Raw genomic sequence first — 20,828 nt, 5'->3', positions numbered from 1 at the left:
CTTACTCTGGCTCATTCGGTGCACCTCAAAGAGGAATACAACATCATCAAGACCTTGCTAAAAGCCTTGAAGTATGATAAGTGTGGCTGGGAGGTTATCAGAGATTTCAAAATGGTAGTATTTCTGATGGGTCTCCAATGAGGCTTTACCAAGTTTCCCTGTTATCGTTGCCTTTGGGACAGTAGAGACACATCAGTGCACAACAACTGGAAGCACTGGCCACAATGGACCAAGTTCTCTGTGGGAAGGCACAATATCAAGTGTGAGCCACTAGTGGACCTCCAGAAGGTGTTGCACTGCACATAAAATTGGGTCTTATGAAACAATTTGTCACAGCTCTTGATAAGGAGTCTGCAGCCTTCAAGTACCTTTGAGACTTCTTCCGTAAGTTGTTTGAGGCAAAGTCCAAAGCTGGTGTCTTTGTTGGACCGCAAACAGAGATCCTGGAGTGCACAAAATTCCCAAAGAAGCTCAGTACAAAAGAAAAAAAGCTTGGGGCAGCTTTATCGCAGTGGTTCGGGGCTTCTTGAGCAATCAAAAGGCCAAAAATTACATGGAACTAGTTGAGGCTCTAGTGAGAACTATGGCAAAATGGGCTGCAGGATGTCCCTGAAAATCCATATTCTTGACACTCATCTTGATAAATTCAAGGAGAACACAAGAGCATACTCAGAGGAACAAAGCGAGTGCTTCCACCAAGATATACTGGACTTTGAATGCGACTACCAAGAAGTGTATAACGAAAACATGATGGGAGACTATATTTGGGAGATGATTCGTGAAGATGATTTATGTTAAAATCTCAAATCTTGAAAAACTATACACTTCTAAACATTTTTGTATAACTTTAATATAAATACACGTAAATCTTGATTCATATGTTGTTTTATTCAGATCTTATGTAAATGAAAATGTGCAAATTTGCCCATTTTTACATAGAAAATAGGTTAATTTCTAAATTTCATTATCCAGATCACAAAATTAAAGTTTGAAGAGAATAATGGCCATTTTCTGTACTTTTACAACATAAGCAATTAAGAAATAACACATGCTATCCAGGAACAAAATTTGTGTTACATTGTGTAATTACTAGTGCAATTTCATCACATCCCTTGTAAAGAGGATAAGTATTAGCAAATTTCCATTCCATTGACAAAGACCTACTATTGAAGATCTTACTTACAATAATGGCAAGTGACTTACATTCTAATCCTCAACTTTCTAAACATAAAGTTTGTTTCTTATTAAGCACAAGGCTACACAAAGGACTATAAACCAGTTTACAGCAGTATAACTCCACATACATACAGCTGTACCATGGAGGGCACATCCTTAAAAATATTATGTGGCCCAAGAACTTTATCATTCCTTTCACTTCACAATATTTTCTTAATAAGCTTATGATTAATGTGACAGACTTTCTAACTATTGCTTCTACCCAGCAACCACTCATAATGAAGAATATTTCTTAATCATTCATCAGAAAAATTGACAAAGTAGAATTTAATAACCCAGCCATCACACAGTCATCAAATATAAGACTTTTATCATCCCCTAAAGGCCCTAGATTGTCTAATATTTTGTTTTCTCTTAATGTATTCAAAGACATCCCTACTATTAAACTGTTCATTTTCAACAACTTTTTTTCATATATCCTTTGCAGAACACATTTTTGCAGCAACAGGCAGCAGCTTAATAATTTAATTATAACTGATGAACTGTACTGTTAATTTGTTTTGTAACTGTAATGCTGATGCACTATATATTGGATCTTGGTGATTTAATCGACTGATAGATATAGTCCTTTTCCTACGAGTCCAGTTACATTGATTAGTGTCATATAAACCAGTTAGTTGAAACTACAAGAAAAACAATTAATCACAAATTGTGTTTCCAATTATTACGGTTTCTGATAATTTCAAAAACTACCTAATAAAATATAGTTGTCAATCTTGCTTGCCAAGTATTTGTTATTGCAAAGATACTAAGCTGTATGTCACTACTTTTTAACTGCTGATTAGAGAGAAGGCAACTGCATGGCAGCACTGACTACAAACCTTTTTTTTTTTTTTTCTTAATTGTATATACCATGGTTTGAGGAGCAATGTAGCAATAAACTAATCAAATATAATTTGGCTGTCAGTAAATCAATTTCCAAATACCATTAATCACCCAGTTCTACTCTCTCTCTCTCTTCTATATACACTGCTGACCAAAATCTTAAGGTTAAATTTTTTCTCATTAGAGAACAAAGCCTTCTTCCACTTTTCTACATCCCATGTTTGGTGATTTTCAGCATAGTTTAACTGAGCTGTTTCGTGGTGTGGAAGGAGGCATGGCCATGGAAGACGTTTATGGTTTTTAAAGCCTTTCTCTCGTAGATACTGTCTTATTGTTCTTGAGTTACATTCTGTGTCCATAAGGGTCTTAATCTGGTTCAAAATCAGCTGGGGTTTTGCTAGACAACCTGTCAAATCCTCCTACTCAACACCAGCAAAATTTTCTTGGGGCAACCACTTGAAATTTTCGTTCTGTATCCCTCAGGGTCTTTTGAGAAATTTGCAACAGCAGTTTTACAATGCCCAATCTCACCAAAGATGGAACGTTGAAAGAGACTTTGCTTTTGCAGTTCAACAGTTCTGCCACGTTCAAACTCTGTCAACTTTTTAGTCATGGCCATGTTTTTACCCAATGTAACACAGGAGGTGTCAGTGGGAGATGTTGACAACGCTAATGCTTAAACACAACTGACTAAATTTCATTATGTGTTTACCAATTAATGCTTCATTTCAGTATGGTCTTAAACTTTTGACCAACTAGTATTTAGGCTAATTTCAGTGTTCACATTTTCCCTATTCAATGCTAAAAAAGTTTTTATTTTCCCTTTTCTTATTTTTATCTTTTGAAGCTCTACTCAAATAAGTGGTTGAGTCTAACAATGCAAAATGCATATTTTTTTTTATGTTCATTGGCATTAAGATTTTGACCAGCAGTGTATATATTTTTTTCAGAGATAAGCTCATTCAGCCATGTAAGTGATCTCACTGTAATACTTAGAATCAAGATTGTATCACAGTATAATCTAAAATCAAGAATGTACACAGAGAGGGTTAGAGAGATCCAGACAAACTCATTGGTATTATGATGCAAACAAATTATGCTTATATAGCTACACTGCAGCTGCTTATGGTATTTAATGTTTCCCGCATCGTCTACATTCTTTTGAGGAAGAACTGGCATTTTTTGGCTTAAAACAGTCGTATGCTCCCAAACTTCAAAGCATTAATATCTTTGCATGCTGATTATGTTTCCTACAATATATTGGCATTTGATGCCACAAATTAAAACATCCCCTTTTAAAAATTCTACATAAGGGTCTGAAAATGATGACAACTATTTCATGAACAGTGCACATCTTTTGTTATTAAAGGTATTTAATTTTAAGTAATATTTCATAATTGTCTATTTTAATGTAGATTAAAAATGATATAACAAAATTAAAGCAAGATATTTTTCATCATTCAAAACTAAATTATTATAATATTACATTATTATACATGAGTTACACACCCTTTAGTCATAAGTATTAACCCTTAAACAGTGGGAATGTTGTAGGTAACAACATCAATTGATGATGATTGCCATTTAAGAGTTAATGTTCACAAATTTGTATGTATTCTTTGAATGATAGGTTAAAGTTAACTACAGCCCTTAACAAAATTGTCATTCTCTCATTTATGTAATGAACCACTCCAACCAAGCCTCTAATAAACAATCACAGATGTAACATTTGAAATTTGTGAATTCTCAATAAGTTAATATGTATAAAATAAGGATGTGTGTGTGTGTAGAAAAACATTTATGGGTGATTTTTCGATGGATTTCTGTTTTGAATTGTGTGTCGGTTCTTGTAATACTTGTCCATACTGGACTATACATTCCTTGGGACTCAGCACATGAAACAAAACAAAAACTCAACATACTAAGAAACCAAATAAACACAGCCATAAAACTATGCTCACCAGATAAAATTAACGATGAATTAGACAAAATAAAACAATACTTCATCAACATCAATAAGTTTCCTCCACAAACCGTAGAAAACATTATACGCACACACCTAAACAGAAAGCAAAATCAATCAACTAAAGTAAATATATCTCACGAATCAAAAAATCACGAAACCATATACTGCTGTGTACCATATATTCCTGACATCAGCAAACAAATAACCAACATTTGGCAAAAACTAGTAACAAAATATGACATTCCAGTTAATACCAAATTTGTTCAAAAACCAGGCACAAAACTGAGATCTATACTATGTAAAAACTACAGTGACAAACACCACACCAACATTATTTACAAAATACAATGTGATAACTGCCACGACTTCTATATTGGAGAAACAAGTAGAAAAATGGAAACCAGATTCAAAGAACATAAAAAGTCACCTTCACACATTTTTGAACACTGCAAGTCAAATAAACACAACATAACCATAGAAAACACTCAAATACTAAATAAAGAAACAAACATAAACAAATGCAAAATTAAAGAAGCCTTACTTATATAACAACTTAAACCCAAAATAAACCAATATAAAGGAACACCTTTATACCTATATTAATATAATAAAATAATAAAATTATATATTCAAACATCTAACACTGCCCTCTACATTCCGACACTCAGTTACACAACCCCTTTCAAACATGTGGTCAGCTTCCAGTCAGTTACCTCTTTCTTTGTGAACCTGACGATGACCAAAGAAGGTCGAAACGTTGTTCGCTCTTCTATGTAAAATATTTTCTCAACCCAAACGAGCCGTTTTTGCATATAAATTTCTCAACAAGTGGGTTTCTCGACATCACTGGTGGTTGTAATGTTGCACATTGTCCAAGAAAGTAGACAGCGGTTTCCTCTAATGGTAAGTCACATGGACGTACTCCATTGTTCTTAGAATACTGGATTTTACCTGAATATACTATAATGGATAGAAAAGAAAAAAATGTTGGGGTCACCACCACAGTATATGTTACTGTGAAGTTTTCTATTGATATGTGTAGTACCCTTTAATCCTCTTCTTGTGTTGAGTATAAAAAGGTTTTTTATGTCAATTAAAATAGCATTTTTTATAAATTTCAGACAAGCTGCTTGCTGAAGGAAGATAGTGTTCTGAGATTGTTGTCAAGTCTTGGATACTTCTTCTTCTGAACAATGGACTTTCACCAATGTTGCAAAAGATTTATTACTCTTTCATATTTCATCCAACAACTCGGGAAGAAAACCTGATGTTATATGGTGTACCCTACACGGCTATTTATTCTCCTCCTCTGAGAATGAATCCCAATGAAAGAGAATCATCACAGAGATGTGACATCTGGCAAGTCTGTGATCAAGTAAGTTGGTCCACAAATGCCTCCCATACCTTTACCATCCATTGTAATCTGACAACAGCTTTAGTCAAAGATACCCTGTGAATATGAATGTCAGGTTGCATGAACTGCTGGTGCATAATATTTGGCATCAGTAGCGATCTTGCTTGTAGGTGAGAAGACAAACACCAAATGGTGAAGTAGATGAATCTTGGGGCACTGTAAGCCTCTTTCAGCTGGGAGGTAAAATGCTGAGATGATCTTGAATCATAGAGGAACTTGGTGTAATACACAGATAATGGACAAGCTGCTAACTGCAACTTGTTCTGCCACCCAATATTTCAGCATGATTAGCATGCTGTACCTGTAACAGCAAGTAATAGCTAAAAGGTGATAAGGGAAATTATAGCCTCAAGCAAAGCAAAACAGAACACCCTGATATTTCAAGGGTACAGAAAAGAAAGATTTAGAACTAATAATTAAATCCATTTGCAAAGTAAGGCTTATAATGCATTGGCAGATCACAAAGATGTCCTTGTTTAAAAGTATAAGACAGAGCTACAGTGAAATGATGAAGACGAAGCATTATCTTGGTGTGAAATATCTTCTCACCTTTACCTAGGAAGTTTCAAGATGGTACAGTACAAAGTTTCTGATAGATACTTACCTCTCTACACAAAGAATGTGTGCTGTGCATGCAATAAGTCTTGAAAACACTCTCACCCTATACGTCACCATGTACTACACCAGCTTATGATCTAACTGTCATAATACTGTAGCTCATGATTCATAGGAGTGTGACACAACCTCTATGTGCAATAATATATGTAAACATTAATAGATGATCACAGGTTCATTCTTAGTAAGGCAAAACAAAAATGCACCAGAAATGGAAAGGAAGGATGAGAAGTGGTGTATCCATTTGAAATACATTTTTAGGGAATGAAAATGTTAACTTCAGAAGCATTACTTTTTTATGCACCATTAATACATAACATGTCTAATTTAATGAAATGTGAAGTTAAAAAGCAGCTGGTCTTATTCATTCACAAAGGAAAAAGCAGACATACAGGTTAATGAATCCAACCAGTTAAAGTGGAAAAGTATAAACCAATAAAGGAGGAAGTAACAAGGAAAAAAAAGTGATAGCAGTGTCTACAAAATGGGATAGTCCAAACATGATAGCAACAAACAGCCTTAATGGGACAAAAATGACAATCAGAGAGGAATCATTGCATAATAAAGGGAGAGAGATGAGAGAAAAATAACTTATCACCATCCTTGGTAGTCCAAGTCTAGAGAAAAAAGGAATGATCAGGGAACAACTGGACAAGTCCAAAGGTATAGAGAATGGGAAGAGACAAAGACAAATGTCCAGATGAAGATAATAACAAGTCAGTAGAGGGAGAAAAGACAGCAAAAAGAATGAAGTCAGTGCTGGGTGCAAAGTAAAAAATGTGGATAATAACAATTAACCAGCAATTGTTGAAACAAATAGGTCTGAGACAAAAAATCAGGTAAAGTGTAAGTCCTGAGAGTTGTTGTCTCTCTGGCAGATGATGTAAAAAATGATCAAAGAATTGTTTGAATAGATCATCATGAATGAGATGATCATAACAAAAGATTTTAGTATGCCCAAATCCTGTAGACATTGCCAAAATATTGAGAAGCATAGATCTCTTCTCTGGACACCAGGCTCTTGAGCTATTGAGATACGCCCCCTTCCCAAACTGAAACATAAAGAAGAGGAGCAAGTGTAATACTCAGTGTGATGTTAGAACAATCAAGTTACCACAACAGATAGGAAAAGAAAAATTAACAGAAAGGTACAAGGGCAGATAAAAAGATCACAGGACATATGATACAGATCTTTTAAAACCTACTGAAGCCAGATACCATAAAAGTAAAAGCACCTTTCCCACAGGAAGAGAACATATATGAAGATTTTTCAATAACATAAGACACATGAAAGATGAATGAACCCATCTCTTACAAAAATGAAGAAAATTTTCAGGCAGATGATAGGATAGAAGAGGATAGGTTAGGAAAAAGAGGAGATGGACTACAAAAGGCAAAAACAGACCTAAAGAAAGAACTTGCAAAACTTAGGAATCACTAATAAAGAAAGACTATAAGTGCACATGGAAGAGAGGTGAGCATAGAAGATTTCAGAGACAAGAATCATCCATAAGAAAGTGTTATCACCAAGTGTCTTTATGGCTCACCCAGTAGGAAGGGAAAAGCATGTGGAAGTAATAAGACAAAGAATACCAGAGTATCAAAGGAATATTGTTATCAAGAAGTCTCAGCACAATAACCAGAAACACCCACTAATATTAGTGCTGTGAGTAAAAGCACAATGAATCAAGGAAAGAAGAAGAGAGGTAGACACCTGAACAAAAAACATCCAGACCAAGGATATCCTCAAAACAAAGAAACTAAGACAACACAAAGAAAGAAACAGAAGTCATAGAAGAAAACAATTAAGAACAGATGGACCCCATCTAAACAATAAGTCATGATGAAACGAAAAGGTTAAAATCCCAGTTCATGGTACCAAATGTTTTCTAGGTAGTTAACATTCTTCTGATAAAGTATTAATATTTTTTGGCCTAAAATAGTTGCATGTTCACAGATCTCCATAGGGAAAAAAATATAAAAACAGGTGCGCCCCACCTATATAATTGGTCATGACAAAAATAAGAGTTAAGGGATGAAAGGTGAAGTAAAAGCAAAGGAGCAGAATAAAGACAAAATGAAGATGACCAGATTGATGAGGAAACTCAACTGGAGAAGTAGGAAGAAGGGAACCAATTACCTGATGCATAACAGCAATAGCATTATGTTTGAGAAGCATCAGCAGTGAGCATACCATACCATGATTTACCACAAATCATGGTAATGTAACATGTCTAGAATATTCTTAATGCCTTAACACAGAATGAAATCCAAAACCTATCACATGTCAGGCATTTACTCTTACTAAGTGAGATAAAAGTATATCTCACTGAATGTCAACACCACAAACAGATAAGGTTCCTCCTCTGGCACTGTTGGCACAGTTGGAAAAAAGAGAAATGACTGATCTTTGGGAAGTTTTTGTATTTCCAGTCTTCCAGTCTTCTTTGAAGTAGCACAAAAAATAAAGTAGTGGCTACAGAAAACAAAATTGTAATTGAGTAGATGAAACAAAAGAGGACAAGGGTAAAAGTAATTTAACATTAAATAAAAGTACCTGATCAAAACAACTAGTAACAAATAAGCACAAGAAAAAGAAATTTAAACATGGGTAGTGCAGAAGAAAGGCAACTGAATATGAAGGTTCTGTCACTCTCCTATTGATAGAGGACTACAGCATTACCATAGTTATGTCCTAGGCTTGAACAATACATGTGTAGGAGTGAGAGTTTGTTCAAAACTTGTGGAATGCACAGAAAATTCAATAGCGGTTGCATGCAAAATAATAACTCTTAATGGTGAAGAAACTGAAGGAACATTTTTGAAGTATTAATTCTGAATAAACAGCAAGAGAAAGAAGCCCTGCAGCAAAAGCTATAGTGCATGTACTTTAAACAAACTATCTTATCCAGGCACCCATGTTGTGCCAAATATTCAAGGCCAATTATGGGTTAACCCTTTCACAATGGGCTCAGTATAATATACACAGTTCACGTACACATTTGCACATGTTAAGTATTTGCACTACAACTTTTGATACAGCATGTGTATCTTCATAAACTTTGGTACTCTTTTAGTAAAGATTTTAAGTATTTTGTAAACAAAACATCAGATGTTTAATGAAATATTTTTACTAGAGATCTGTTTCTGAAAATACAGCCTGTTTCATTACCAGCTTGAGTGCAAAGTGATTTCATGTTATGATTAAGAAACAATTTTTTGTCACAAAAATGTCAAATACTAGTGTAAACTCTAAAACCTCCTAAATACATTTCAAACATTTGTTTTCAGCAAAACATCATATTTTATGTTATTTTCTATACTCTAACTATGTGGAATCTGTCACTTAACTAACCTTGTAACCATCATAAAAATATTAGGGAGTAAACACAAATTATGATTCTTCATGCTAGAATGATAACATGTTATAACATGAAAATACAAATGTTCAGTTTATGTGGCCTAAGTCTCATAACACTATATATGAACATGTATATTTATTTTTTCATTATATTGACCTTCTACTCGTGCCTACCTAACATTGCATAGCTTGCACTGACATGGTGCACATGCACTCAGGTCAGTATCCAGTAACATAAAACTGACTTAGTCTTCCCTGTGATTTAGTGGACCAGTATTTTGTAATATACAGTCACATTTCAATTACTATACATTATATACATTAAGGTGGTTCTTGAAAGTTAGAAAGATCATGCTCTTAGCCATTACAATTTTTTGTATGTATGAAAAAAACCCTTGTGGTGAAATTTTGAATCATTTGAACTAAATTTAGGGGTTGCATATGGAGTTTGCAGAGATGCCAACTATTTCAAATGACTGAGCGTAATGATTGTAGACAGAGCCCATTATCATTTGTGGCTACTAGGCCTTACCAATGTATCTAAGCTGTTTATTGTTGCAACTATTATTATTTATTACTGCTATAGATTGCTCATTTATGACTGTGTTTTGTGTATTTAATAAATAAATTTTAAAAAACTCTTTTGAAATTATGTCTTTTATTTAGTTCAGAGTGACAAACATACTGGTAAAACAACATTGAACATGCACAAACAGTAAGCAAAAAAAGCCTTTGTGTAAGGACTAGTTTATATCATGTTTATGACACTTATTGTAATACTTTTACAGCTATTGCAGCCTTTGCTTTCATGAGAATGTCTCTGGATGGTTGGGAGTTATAACAACATTGTCCATATGTCTGCATAGAATTGCGTGAACATCACTTCTGCATTTATGGTTTCATATTCTGAGTTGTAACTCATAAATGTCATTATCTGCATCATTTATGTCTTTGCTTCAGCCTTTTGTTGGTGAGATGCTGATTGTATATGTCTGGAACAATCATTTATCCCACCATGCGCCACAGAAAAATCGATGTGACAAACTGCACAAAACATGACTGTCACTGACCTTTGATGTAATGACCGGTTATTTTGCACTATACTATTTCCTAAATTTTTGATTCACAGTTTTAGTTCTTTTAGATTTGCCAGAAACAAGACAATGTGGTGAACAAGGTCTCTTTTTATCCATCTTGTGAACGATCGCATTGGTGTTTCAATGCCGCTTAAAGAACGAGAAATACCAGTCTACGCGAGCACTGATTGGCTGACAAGCACTAATGACGTAACTATGGATTCCCCCATGTACCCAGTATGTAGAAGCACCACACTCAAACTATTGATAGACGTCGGAGATACAAATATTCTATATTATTTCAAGCACAAACATGATTATCGCAAGTAGCCATTTGGACTATGTCTTTCATTTATTATCAAAATTTATTTGTATCTCACTATAAATTTTCTTTTCACCCCTTTCAAGACATGGGGGAACAGTTTATCACTTTATTATACAGGCCTATATAATATATAATAATTTGGGAGTTGCAACAAGTCGTAATATTTATCTGTATGAGTCTGTATGTAATTTTACATGTGTGACTTAAACAAATGTTTGAAGTTAATTATTTATTCTCCACTGCAAAACTTGTGATTCTGACCATTCCAGTTAACCTTGCTATATACTGCAGATTTTGAAGTTGTTTTTAATTGTGTACAGTACAACTGTACAAGAATTCTAATGATCTGCAAAGATAATGCAATTACTAAAGTAGAGAAGCTGTACAGAGTTTATCAGAGTTTGAAGAAAGAAAAAAGAGAAAATCAGAGTCACAGACACAAAAGGGGAATGGCTTTGAGGTAGAAATGTCCAACTTGTTTGACATAACTACTTCTGATGCCCTCACAATAATGATAAATCAAGAAGACCAAAAATTCCCAACTGCTCAACAGGAAGAAGGCCATAAAGCAGTGGTTCCCAACCAGGGGTACTCATATCCCTTGGGGGTGCAAGATTACACGTTTTGGCCACCTTTACCTTTATTCTTAAATAAATAATTACTGTGAGGGGTGCAAGAACATATTAAAATTTTTTAGGGGTGCAGGGCATAAAAAAGGTTGGGAACCACTGCTGTAGAGGAACAATGGGACCAACTGATGCCAAGCATCCTCAAACACAGTGCAATTGGAGTGATCTTCCAGCAGTAGCACAGATAAATATGCAAATGATGAGGAAGGTTCTGCTGTTGAAGGAGCCAGTCTTTCAAAACATCTCATGGCCAAAGAGAACATAATATCTTAATCACTGTCTATGGCTTTTGACAGGACAAGACTGTAAGACAGGGCTGCTACTTACGTTCTAACAAAAACAGTATGCTCAACTGGTCAAAATCCTTTAGAATTCAACATCAACCACTTTTCCATTCAATGCATGCATGAGAATCACCGGAAAATGCTCACAGAAACCCTGAAGGCTGAGTTCCAAGATAATGCACCTTTGATTGTCTACTGAGATAAAAACTCCTCAGGAACTTGACAACCAATTAATATATTGACCATCTACCAATTATTGTTACTGGTAATAGGGTCTTCCAGCTGCTGGAAGTTGCCAAGTTAGCAAATGAGACAAGATCAGAACAAGCCAAGCTGTAATAGCAGCTCTTAATGAATGAGGTCTGAAGGAGAAGGTTATAGGATTGTCATATGACACTACAGCTGCTAATACTGGGGAAAAGTTACATGCTTATGTTCTCATATTGACAGAAATTCATATTCAACTACAGTTGATGGCAAGGAGATAGCTGATCTCATCAATGACCCAGAGCTAGTGGCTTAAAAGTCACTGACAGAGAGAAAGGACCTTTGTGATGACTAGCAGGAATATACAGAGCTTTCAATGATCTTCATGGAAGCCACTTCTCCACAGGTATCCACTTTATAGCATTTGGTCTCATGCACCATGATAGGTAGATGTCCAAGGTAATATACTAACTCAAAACCTGGATTCTTCATGATTAGCTTAAACTGACAAAGAGGGAGAATAATGGTCTTCAGCAGATGTGTCCTTACAGTTAAGATCTACCTCAAGGCATGGATTGAAGCTCTTCTGTCTGCATCAACACCAAACATTGACCTGAACCTTTGAAGGTTCTCCATGCCTGTCAATGCCCTGTCAACACAGTTGTATCAAAAGCTACTCTAGACAAGATCTCATCATCCCTATGGTACCTGTCAGAGGAGCTGGTGACTCTTGCTTTTCTTGATCCATCTGTGTACTCTTCTACAAAGAAGCTTTGGGCAAGGGCAACAAGGGAAGGTGCACAAACAGAAGATGCTCCTAACTGACAGACAGCCAATCCAGCAGCTTCAGCCCTGTGATCTTGTGAATAGAGGGTTTCTATCCTTCTCTGAAAAGCTTCATCTGTCTACTGACTTCCTAGACCATGATCCAGACACTTGGCCAGCTAGAGAGGATTATAAGGAGACTTTCAAAGTTGTCAACAGCCTCACTATCAAAAATGATCATGCAGTGTGTGAAGTTGCTCTCGCTGAAGAGTAGAATTGTCTCCTGACAAGGGATGAACAGCAAATCCAGTATCTACTTCAAGTTGTGAAAGAACATCGTAGGAGGTTTCCCGATTCCAGGAGATCAATGCTTTTTGGGAAACAATGAGCAACTGCCAACCATGATATCTCTGCCTTTGAGTAGCTAATACTTTTTTTATAGGGAACCCAAGTGCTTATGCTTTTAGGCCACCAGAATTCTCCCATTTATTATGTTATGAAAGCATCCTAGATTGTGATATATATCAAACCATTAAAGTCAGTGTGCAACCCCTAAAACTTGATGTCTTCAAACAAGTATTTCACATGCAGAAGTTTTACCTCAATATCAAAAAATTAAAGGCCATGAGTAAAATAATTTTAAAAAACAATTTTGCCTGATGTAGCTAAGAACCACCTTAATGCATCTAGATTATTACTATTTAGAAATAAATTATTAAACTTATTTTTCTCAAAATATAAAACAAAAATCAAGAAGTAAGGTGAACAATTTTCTCCTCTCACTATGACCTTTATACTCAGTTGCTGCTAGACACAGGTTGTTCAGCCTTTTAAAATTTCACAACCATTTGTAGGAAGAAATAATCACAGTACTCTTATATACATGTGCTGTTCCACAATTTTCCTTGGATGAATTCTGGTGTATTGATGTTATATGGCACAATTACAGCATCTATTCACAAAATAAGCTGTTTCCTGTTTAGAAAACAAGCAGCATGTTGTTCTGCAATTATGCAGCTTCATACTGGAATAGTCACTGGCATGAGTAGAGTATTCAAACAATTAAACATATTTTATACGTAATTAAGTACAAATCTAAAATTTCAACTTTTTTTCTTTTTTGCAAAATTAATAAACTTTTCAAACCTACCAGAACAGCCTTTCCCCTATTTACCTTCTTTTTATATTCCCTGCTAATAGTCCTTAAAAGACTAATGAGCATGTTTATAATCATTAAAATAACCACTGCATTTTCTAATCTACAGAAACATTAGGTGAACAATTCACTGTATGGATGCATTATAGCGAATGGCAACTCTTATTATTTATCTCAGCTTAATACAGCATTTTAATTATACTTACAAAAAGTAAAAATTCAGAATATGAAATCAGTATCCATTTGTCAGGTTATTTTTGTTGAATTTGTTACAAAATTATTGGGAAAGAGATTATGTAGCATCAATATTAGTAACAATTTATGTACTATTTTCGAGTTTTTTGCACAATTCCACTTTCTCTTAAGATATCATTTAGTACACAAATATTGGTACATTGAAAAATATAACATTTTAGTTATGGTTAGATAAAAACAAAGACAAAAACTCTAATTTTAACAAACAGTTATGAAGTAAGCTTAATTTCAAATTAAATACATGTTTAACACTGTAGCTTTTAAGCGTAGTTTTAAGTTACTTTTTGCATTTAAGTCTTTTTTTTGTTTTGTTTTTAATTTCGAGGGCTATCTGTGCTAGCCGTCCCTAATTTAGTAGTGTAAGACTAGAGGGAAGGCAGCTAGTCATCACCACCCACCGCCAACTCTTGGGCTACTCTTTTACCAACGAATAGTGGGATTGACCGTCGAATTATAACGCCCTCACGGCTGGGAGGGCGAACATGTTTGGCGCGACGGGGATGCGAACCCGCGACCCTCAGATTACGAATCGCACGCCTTAACACGCTTGGCCATGCCGGGCCTACTTAAGTCTTTACTTAACTGTTTAGGCTTCATCACCACAAGAGTAGCATTACTAATAAAGTTAATAATATTTTCTCAATTATTAATGTACATATAACGAAATTGAAAATAACTTAGACACACTATAATATCAAAATACTAACCAGTATAGACTAATAGCTGTAGCAGCATTTCAAATATACTGATATTATCTGCGATTGTAAGGTTGTAGTTAAATTTAGCTGACATTAGTAGCAGTAATAATAACCGACATTCAATTCATAATACTCGCTGGTACTGTAGTAGTACACACAATTTCATTTTCAGCTAACCTGTATCTTCTGCTCTAAATAAAACTTACGCAAATAAACTAACCTTTAACTTAGATCATTTCCGATGTTCCTCAAAATAATATGTCAATAAATTATTATTACTACTAGTAATAATATATGCGTATTAGGCTTAACTAATGCTTTGTAAAACTCATCTCGCAAGTCACCAATAAATTACTAAACAACATTACACGAGATGGTAGCACATTCTGGATTTTCGATTGATAATTATAATAACAACAGCAAATCAAATTAATATATTAAAAACAAAACACAATTGTGCTTATCAAATATGGATATAAGTTTTATTACACAGGGTAATATATATGTTTTATACTTATTAGAAAAATTCTTATAATTTTTCCAGTTACATCATATTTCGTCAGGACAGGTTTTTCTCAAGACAATGGTAGCCTATGTTTTTAAATTAAAACAAGATGTTTCTCTTTATTCATTCGTTGTTCCAAATGTTGCACCTTCAGAAATTATGGGTATTTCGTTGTCTATGGATAAATTGGCTTATCTGTGCTTAATGTATACAACCCCTGTACATTTTCACCCTCTATCTGCTGAACACATTTGCTTCTGCTGAACAAACAAAAATAAAATAGTTACAACTACCTACCTAGTTCAGAGTGAAAGTTGTACAGGAAGTCTTGATGAAGTAATTTACAAAATTAACCAAGTACGACAAATTCGATATTTCTAAAGACTTCCTTAAGGTCATTCAATTTGATCCTATTAATATCATATGCTGTTGGATTTAGAAAAATCTTTGATAAAAGTAAATTCTTCTAGTGCATATACTGATGTCATTATTTGGCGGCATGGAGTGATAGATTGGATTATTTTACTCATCCCTTCAGTTCACTTTCTAGATTATAGAAACATGAACTAAAACAGGGAATTTCTATTTTGCTCTCCTCAAATACAAAGTATTTGGTTTTCTTCAACCGTCAAGTGTAACTGGAACATTATTGTTTTACTTTTTCCCTTTTTTTACAATCAAACAAACTAAACCTTTTTGACAATCGAAAGATTATAAGAATTCACCTCCTGTGGAATTTTCTTGTATTTTGTCTTGATAGTGACATGTTTTAGCTTTGATGGATCGCTGAAGTAGGAAACCCAATAAGTTGTGAGCTATTTGTGGTTGCAGTTCCAAGTTGATAAATCCACCCTCTTTTCATTGCATCGTAATTTGTTTTCATTTGGATTATTGGGTCTTTTTTATCAATGTTCATGTGCTACTCTCTCACAAAAATTAATAATACTCAGCACACTGCTTTGTACACAGTCTCCAGTGACACAACGATAAGTCTGCAGGATTATACGCTGCAAACTTGGTTTCGATACCTGTTCTTTATACTTAACTACAAACAAATGAAGCCTTGCGTTATATCAGCCAAGTCTTATCTTGATCAGCATCAAGATTTTCTTCACGGTTTGTTTGGAACTAAGCTTTTAAGTTTAAAGAGCTGTTCTCTTTCAACCAAATATCAAGTTTAGAAGCATCATAATTTTTACACCTGTTGTCGCGATCTTCTTTCATTTCCATTATATTGTGGCGTTATTTGTCCCTCTGCCGTATTTTAATAAGGAAAACGGACAGATCTTTCGATAAGTCATCAATTTCTTTTACCAACAATGTGGCCGTTCATTGTTCCTTTATAACACTATGTAACACATTTTTTACTTTTTATTGTTCCTGAGCAGAAAGTGTTATTTCCCAATTGCTTGTGCCTAAAGTAAATGGTTTGTTTGTTTTAGAATTTCGCACAAAGTTACACGAGGGGTATCTGTGCTAGCCGTCCCTAATTTAGCAGTGTAAGACTAGAGGGAAAGCAGCTAGTCATCACCACCCACCGCCAACTCTTGGGCTACTCTTTTACCAACGAATAGTGAGATTGATCATCACATTATAACGCCCCTACAGCTGAAATTACGATTCAAATACCTTAACCCACCTGGCCATGCCAGGACAAAGTAATTGGAAAAGACCCATTTTTATCTTCAAGCTTTGCTTTTTTGACATAGGTAATGAATTTTTTAAAATTACTCATTTTCCAGAACATTCCAGGTAGACTGAATGCAGAGTACCTGATAGAGAATTTTCTCGAACTTACAAAAATTTTAAAGAGCTTTCAAAAATATTGTAGAACTAATGAGAATTTTCTACAACTTTCCATGCTAATATATATATAAAGAATCTCACTACTTCAATTCAGTTCTAGCTGCCTAAGAGAACACATAGACCATTTAGGCTCAAGGAATGTGATTTGTTTGATGAAATAGTGTAAGTCGCAAGTCAGAGGAAACGTCACCGACATTTTTCAAGCTTCTTCACTCATCAAGATGGGTTCTACTTTGGCCACAATGTATCCGGTTTGTGTGAGGCAATTGGAATTGCCTGTAACCTGAACAAGTGGCACTTCTTCATTGATAACTCATCCAGAAGCCTCAAAGTTGTGCTGCTCCATAACAGAAAGAAGTATCTGTCTCTTCCCCTGGCTCATTCGGTGCACCTCAAAGAGGAATACAACAGCATCAAGACCTTGCTAGAAGCCTTGAAGTATGATGAGTGTGGCTGAGACGTTATCGAAGACTTCAAAATGGTGGCATACCTGATGGGTTTCCAAGGAGGTTTTGCCAAGTTTCCCTTTTATCTTTGCCTATGGGAGAGCAAGGACACCGCAGCGCATTAAAATAGGAAGCACTTGCCACAACGGACCGAGTTCTCTGTGGGGATGCACAATGTCAAGTGTGAGCCACCAGTGGACCTCTAGAAGGTGTTCCCAACATTTCATATAAAATTGGATCTTATGAAACAATTTGTCACAGCTCTTGATAAGGAGTCTGCAGCCTTCAAGTACCTTTGAGACTTCTTCCGTAAGTTGTTTGAGGCAAAGTCCAAAGCTGGTGTCTTTGTTGGACCACAAACAGAGATCCTGGAGTGCACAAAATTCCCAAAGAAGCTCAGTACGAAAGAAAAAAAGCTTGGGGCAGCTTTATCGCAGTGGTTCGGAGCTTCTTGGGCAATCAAAAGGCCAAAAATTACATGGAACTAGTTGAGGCTCTAGTGAAGAACTATGGCAAAATGGGCTGCAGGATGTCCCTAAAAGTCCATATTCTTGACACTCATCTTGATAAATTCAAGGAGAACATGGAAGCATACTCAGAGGAATAGAGCGAGCACTTCCACTAAGATATACTGGACTTTGAATGCGACTACCAAGAAGTGTATAACGAAAACATGATGGGAGACTATATTTGGGAGATGATTCGTAAAAATGATTTATGTTACAATTGCAAATCTTGAAAAACTATACACTCCTAGACATTTTTGTTCATTTTTGTATAACTTTAATATAAATACACGTACATCCTGATTCATATGTTGTTTTATTCAGATCTTATGTAAATGAAAATGTGCAAATTTGCTCGTTTTTACATATAAAATAGGTTAATTTCTAAATTTCATTATCCAGGTCACAAAATCGAAGTTTGAAGAGAATAATGGTCATTTTCTGTACTTTTACAAAATAAGCAATTAATATATAAACATACTATCCAGGAACAAAGTTTGTCTTTTTTAATAAATGTCTTCTTCTCTAATTTCTAAAATTCCAAAAAAACAAATAAATATTTTCGTAATAGCTTCTTAACGTTTTAAATTATAGAACTCTCTTTCATTAGTCCGTCCACTTAACCTCTACTACATCTGCCTCAACTAGATTAAAACTTTTGGTGTAAGCAGACTTATTGGCCTGGTAAAGACAAGCATTCTGCCTGAAAAGAACTGTTGCATTATTGATAAGCTGTGAACACAATTAGTTAGTTTAGTTTGAACTTCGCGCAAAGCTACACGAAGGCTAACTGTTCTAGCCGTCTATAATTTAGCAATGAAAAACTGAAGGGAAGGTAGCTTGTCATAACGACCCACCGCCAGTTTTAGGGCTGTTTTTTCACCAAAGAATAATGAAATTGATCGTGATTTTACAGTGTCCCCACAGCTGAAAGGACGAGCATGTTTGAAAGGACGGGGATTTCAACTCGCGACTTTCAGACTGTGAATTGTGCACTCTATCCACCTGGTCATGTGAGGCCATGTGAACACAGTAAAACTATTTAATTGCAGAATAACTAACTAATCGAATAATATATTAAGCATCTATGTCATTCACGAATTCTCGATTAAAATGACACCTTTTAATAACGAGAATAAAGTTCATAATTAATTTATCAGTGGTGAGCTCCTTTATATATATTAGCATGGAAAGTTGTAGAAAATTCTAAAAGGTTTTTGAAAATTCTCATTAGTTCTTCAATATTCTAGAAAGCTCTTTAAATTTTTTGTAAGTTCGATAAAATTCTCTATCAGGTACTCAGCACTCAGTCTACCTGGAATGTTCTGGAAAATGAGTAATTTTAAAAATTTCATTACCCATGTCAAAAAAGCAAAGCTTGAAGAAAAAATTGGGTCTTTTTCAATTACTTTGGCCTGGCATGGCCAGGTGGGTTAAGGTATTTGACTCGTAATTTCAGCTGTAGGGGCGTTATAATGTGATGATCAATCCCACTATTCGTTGTAAAAGTGTAGCCCATGAGTTGGCGGTGGGTGGTGATGACTATCTACCTTCCCTCTAGTCTTACACTGCAAAATTAGGGACGGCTAGTGCAGATAACCCCCGTGTAGCTTCGCGCTAAATTCAAAACAAACCACTCCTGAATGAAACACTTAAGTCTGTGAGACTGTATGCAATATCTAGGTTTTTATCTCATTTATACTGCAAAATATTGAGTGAGTGTTTCGTATTTTGAAATTGGGGACAATCTAATCTTTAAATATTTATTGTGTACCATTAAACGTAGTTCTCCTTTTATATCTGTATTATTCAGGATAGTTTTGTTTTTTTAATTTCGCGCCAAGCTATACGAGGGCTATCTGCGTTAGCCGTCCCTAATTTAGCAGTGTAAGACTAGAGGGAAGGCAAATAGGCATCAATACCCACCGCCACCTGTTGGGATACTCTTTTACCAACAAATAGTGGGATTGAACGCACCATTATAACGTCGTCACTGCTAAAAGGGCGAGCATATTTGGTGCGAAGGGGATGCGAACCCGTGACCCTCAGATTACGAGTCGAACGTCGTTATCCACCTGGCCATGCCGGGTCTATTTAAAACAGCATTTTGGTGATACAGCGTGTGTAATTATTGACAACGCATGAAAATATTAATAAACTGAAAAAGTTTATTGTACATACAATTACTTGTTGCTTACCAATTGCCTGCCTACTCTTACGAAGTCAAATGCTTATATTTATCAGTGGACGAGCAGCATTGCTTAGGTTTTCAGAGAAAAACCCAATTCTCTCTCTTTCCATGTTTTATATTTCGATATGTAGAAAATATTTTGTAAATTTATATAAAAAAAAATAACTACATAGATTTGACTTTTGAAAATAACGTATAAATCTTTTTTAAATCACGGCTTTCTTATGAACGACGTTTTTAGCTTTGATTACCTTCATTGACAAGGATAAATAGGCCCTTCTGGAGAATATTCAGATTATTTTATACACGTGTGAGTACTCTTATTAGTGAACAGGATAAGACTAGCTTTACAACTCCCTCCCATATCCTGTCATCTCTCCACAAATATTAAAATTGTAAACATAAATATGTGTGTAATATTATGTTGAATTTGCCTTAATGTAACTTTAACATATTTTTATGAATATGACACCGTATTCACATTATGACAAATAAAATGCAAAATTGTACTTTATAATGTATCAAAAGAAAAATAACCAATTTACAGGTATATAACCACCCA

The 20,828-nt window shown here is 35.0% G+C and overlaps 1 protein-coding gene across 2 annotated transcripts in view; it reads right to left on the bottom strand.

Moving 5' to 3' along the window:
- Positions 1–15,172, bottom strand: part of mib2 (E3 ubiquitin-protein ligase mind bomb 2) — a 105,858-nt gene extending 90,686 nt beyond the window's left edge. The window contains exon 1 of one of the 2 annotated variants that reach the window (XM_076469529.1): positions 15,033–15,172. The gene's annotated coding sequence lies outside the window, so the exon portion shown is untranslated. Of the gene's footprint in view, positions 1–14,821; positions 14,943–15,032 lie in introns of those variants that run through there. The other variant, XM_076469531.1, reaches the window with a different exon arrangement.
- Positions 15,173–20,828: the final 5,656 nt, after the last annotated feature.

Source organism: Tachypleus tridentatus, chromosome 12, assembly GCF_004210375.1.
Source record: "Tachypleus tridentatus isolate NWPU-2018 chromosome 12, ASM421037v1, whole genome shotgun sequence".
Taxonomy (NCBI): Eukaryota; Metazoa; Arthropoda; class Merostomata; order Xiphosura; family Limulidae; genus Tachypleus; species Tachypleus tridentatus.
This window is presented reverse-complemented; position numbering and strand designations above follow the sequence as displayed.